Consider the following 4,905-nt stretch of genomic DNA (forward strand, 5'->3'; position numbering starts at 1 on the left):
AGAGAGAGAGCAGACAAAAAGAGCAGAGAGAGAGGAGGAGAGAGAGAGAGAGAGAGAGAGAGAGAGAGAGAGAGAGAGAGGAGGAAGAAGAAGCAGAAGGAGAGAAGAACAAAGAAAGGAAGGTCCTTTTATCAGTTTTGGGCTGGGCTATTGCTTATTTATGAGGCGTGAGCTACTTTTAACCTATCACAGGCCAGTTTGCTTTGTATGGGTCCAGCCCTGCAGAAACAAGTTTCAACATCTCCAGACCGCTGTGGCCTTGGGGGAGAGAAACCAGAGATAAGGGCATGAGGTCATTTTAGGACCCAAGATGTACCAGGAGAATGCAGCCTGTGAGGCAGTGTCACAGCATACTTTAACATGATCAATTCCCTAACAATATAAGTATAAAGATCACCTTGTATTCTCTTTGCCTTCTAAAAGCCATTAGTATTATGTTAGGAGAAGAGGAAGAAATTCAGGTACAGCACATGTGTTTTAATGGCCTACATGATGGTGCTTGGTGAGTCTTGGTTCTAAAGGTGCCAAATGAGGAAGCCAAAGTTCTTCTTAAACTGCTGCACACCCTGACAAGGAAAATCGATTTTTGCCCTCCGATCTACATTTATGACCAAAGTCAGTAAATATACCTGGTTTAACATTTTTATGCAGATAGTCTGTTATGCACTGTGGTTTCAGATGTGCAATACTTTGTAAAATGGTTTATTTCCAAGTATGCCTTAAACAGGACAAATGTGTTTTTTCTATATAGTTCCTGGCCTTAATAAATATGTAATATAAATATAAGCAAACTTCTGTTGTGTATGTTTGTAAACTACGAAGTAATGAAATGAGCATTTTGTGGCATTTGTTGCATACTCAAGGTGAGAAATAAGTTTTAAATAGACCTGTAATATTTTATCTGAGAAAATAAAATAAAATCCTGAAATGTAACCTTCCTCGTTTATCCTGATGACCCTTTTAAAGTATGTTTGCCCTTGGGAGCGACTTCTCTAAACATGGGCTCCCTTTGTCAGGATTCTGAACCAGCTCCTCCTGAGCTTCAGTGCTAACACCTGATTCACAGCTTCCTGCTCCCATTCTTAACTCCAAGGGCTCCGAGTGCTCTCTCCTGCAGGGACAGAGTCATGCAGAAGTTCCAAGTCTGACAGAACCAGGATCCAATCCTCGCTCACCAGGACCAGGGGTGAACTTTTGAGACTTATTTTTTCCTCTTTCTCAAAATGGGGAAAAGAAAGCCAGAAGTGATGGTGTGCAGCCATAACCCTGTACATGGGAGACTGAGGGAGGAGCGCCGTGAGTTCAAGGCAAGCCCAGACTACATAATGAGACTCAGAAAAATACAATAAAGTGAGAGAAAGAATAATACCTATTTCAGAGGGTTGTCATGAGGATCACCTGTGATAAAACATGGGTACAATAACATTACACTATTACCACAGCTAACTTATTATGATGCCTGGCATGTAAATGTTAGTTATTAACTAAAAACAGATTTCTGGGGAAATTAAATAGTTGGAAATAACAAAGCATCAGCTGACTATAGTGATGTACCCGTAGTTCCAGCTGAAGCAGAAGGATTCCTTGAGCCCAGGAGTTTGAGGCCAGCCTGGATAATATAATGTGATCCTGACTGGAAAAAAAAAAAAAAAAAAAGACTGATTAACGACAAGAATATGTAGGACTGTGTCAGGCATATGTATACATTCTATATCCCCCCTTTTCTTCCTGAGACAGGGTCTCACTATGTAGCTTAGGCTGGCCATCCTCCTGTCTCAGCTTCCTGAGTGCTGGGATTACAGGCATATTCCACCAAGCCTGGCTTTACTATTCCTTTATAGCAGGTGATTCTTGAATCATCAGAATCATTTGGGAGCTTTAACAACATTACAAGTTGGCCACACTCAAGGCCAATTATACCTGTGTCTCAGGCATGAGGCCAAGTGTCCGTACTTTTTGAAGCTCCTGAGTATGATGGACAGAACGACGACCTGCAAAGAAGTCTCCACCCTCTTCCCTGGGACCTGGAGGGAAATCCAGAGAGCAGAAAGAATTAACATCGCTAATGGACTGACCTTAAAGGTAGAGGGCCCTGGGCAACCTACATGGGCTCAAGTTAATTGCCAGGGCTCTTTAGTGTGGAAGAGGAGGAGGAAGAGACAGGTCCCAGGAGGGGCTGTGAATTGTGACCAGCCCTGGGTACCTCTGCAGATGAGGGAGGGATGCAACTGGCAGCCAGCAGCATCTTGAAGCTGGAAAAGGTAAGGAATGGATAATAGAGTTTAGTGAAGGAGTTTCTCAACTTCCATTTTAGCTCAGCAATTTTTGACCTCCAGAACTGTAAGATAATGTTGTTTTGTTTTGTTTCACAGTGTTAGGAATGGAATGTAGGGTTGTACATGCCAGGCAAGTATTCTACCACTGAGCTGTACTCTCAGCATGGAAATTTTTGGGGTCTTACTACATAGCCCAGCTTGGCCTCGAATTATCTGCCTCAGCCTCCCAAACGCTGGGATTACAGGCCTGCACCACTATGACCAAGTTGAATCTTAATATTTTTTAAAGGAAAGATGTTTATAGACAATATAACATCCCCCATCCACCAGTAACCCTGAGCTCTTTACACATGAGCAAATTGGGAGGCAGAAATTGGTACAAGAGTAAATGATAAAATGATTTAACTTCCAGGCATTTCAGTTTCTCCATTTGCAAAATGGGAGTAATCTTTGCCCAATTACCTAATGCACCTTCCCAGGTCCAAGTGGAAAAGCTTCTCTAAAAGCACTTGTAAAATACAGAGACTACATGCACGTAGGAGTTCTTACTATTATCTCACAGCTTTGCAAAAAGCCATGATTAAAACCACATGATTAAATGAAGGCCATTGTGTCTGAACTGAGTTCCTGAACTAGGCTCCAAAGGACCAAACTAAAGACTAACTCATGACACTGGATCATAAGGTTGTTTAGTTTTGTTTTGAGACAGTCTCACTATGTAGCCCAGGTTGGCCTTGAACAATCCTCCTACCTCAGCTTCTTGAAGGTAGGAATTACAGGTGTGTACCACCACACCTGGAAAGAGCTATACAATAAGGAAGCAGGAAAATTCCCAAGCAGACCAGTTTTTCCTAAAAACAGAAGATTAAACAGCAAATAATCAGAAAGGGCTCAATCAACTTTGCTGGGCATGAGAATAACTTTCCCTCTGCAATGACACTCAAAAGCAAAGCAACCTGATGATAACCAGCCTGCTTTCTGTATTCAGAATCCCTATTTCTATGCTAGCTACCTTATAAAGGCCACCCACTCTTCCACACTCAGCACAGTACCTTGTCTAAGTCTTTAGGTGAAATGCTATTCCAATGTATGAATTGCTAATACAAGCCAATTAAATTTTTAAGGCAAATTGGTTGAAATTGCTTTATAATGCTACCACTGGCACAGGTTTTCTAGGTTATACTGTTTCATTTTTATTTAATATGTGTTTATTGAGCCCTTGTTTAAACACTGGTTTATACAGTAAAGAGAATATTGAAAACTTAGTCCCACCAGGGTTCACAATCAATATGACTCACTACTTAACTCCTTTTTTATTCAAAACTATATACTCATGTTAAAAATCTTTTATTTATTTATTTATTTATTGGTTTGTGCTCGGTATTGAACCTAGGGCTTTGATTATAACTAACCTGAACCCTCAGATGGCCTAAAATCTTTTAAATGGTTGTATGATCATTTGAGGATGGCCTGTATTTACACAACCAAAATGAGAAGAAACTGAAAATGAGTACATATGCAAAGCTGTCTTTTTAAAATCTTTCTGGATCCGGCGGGTGTGCGACCTCCCGGACTGCGCGACATCAGACCCAGCAAGGACCCAAAGACCCTGGAGGGTGTCTCTTCAGCTGCCTGCCTGCCTGAGATCATCCGGCGGGTGCGTGACCTCCCGGACTGCATGACAACAGACCCAGCAAGGTAGCCGCACGGGCACCCTTGAAACACCCCCACAACCCCCGCCCCCATTCTCAAACCTCCTGATTGGGCCAGTCCTTAGATCAACTCTGCAGAGGCATAGGTTCTCATGAAGGGTAGTTTTCTGAGCTCCCAACTTTGAACATCTTTAAAGAAAGGGCAGGGGAAACATGTAATAGAACTGAGTGGAGTTCAACCCTGCGGGTAGGGAAACTCAAGTTAGGCCTTGTGAACTGTGTTCAGTCTCAGTCGTGGGGAACTGCCATTGGCTAGCTGAGACCAGGGGATTCGGTTCTGCATATGGCTGTTCATGTGGTATAATATGAGAACAGAAACAGTCTGAAAGAGGCCCTTCAAATTCTTTTTTTTCTCTCTTTTTTCTTTTCCTCATTCCACCTTAAAATTTCTTTCTTTTTTCTCTCCTCTCTCTCCAACTCAGTCTCTTGCTCCACCATATTATCCCTCATCTCCCTTTTTATTCTGGCTCCTGCCCTAACTCAGACTTCTTCTTTTATTATTTTTTCTCTTTAGGAGGGGTTTCTCTTTATGTTCTTTTCTCCAGTCATTTTGCCTCACTCATGGCTCTGTATCTTCAAGGGAAGGCAAGCGCCGGTTATTGTTAAGGGGATATATTCTTGTCCTTATTCCTGCACTCTCTCTATCCCCCCTGAAGTTAATAGCTTTGTAATGATAGTAAGCTAATTCTACATCCGCTGGATTCACTTCAAACCTGCTCCAATTCTTTCACTTATCTAATCCTCTCATTCTAAGTTTAACCCCCCATCCTAAATGATAAAGATGCTATATTGAAAAGCATATTCACTGCAAACATATTATGGGCTGCTTCTTGAAATTAATTTAATTCACATGAGTTAAAGGTGATACATTAATGACTACCACAAGTGGTCAGTTTGCAAGCTGTGCCTGATCCTAT

Source organism: Fukomys damarensis, unplaced genomic scaffold (genome assembly GCF_012274545.1).
Source record: "Fukomys damarensis isolate Sample0158 unplaced genomic scaffold, DMR_v1.0_HiC HiC_scaffold_9, whole genome shotgun sequence".
Classification (NCBI taxonomy): domain Eukaryota; kingdom Metazoa; phylum Chordata; class Mammalia; order Rodentia; family Bathyergidae; genus Fukomys; species Fukomys damarensis.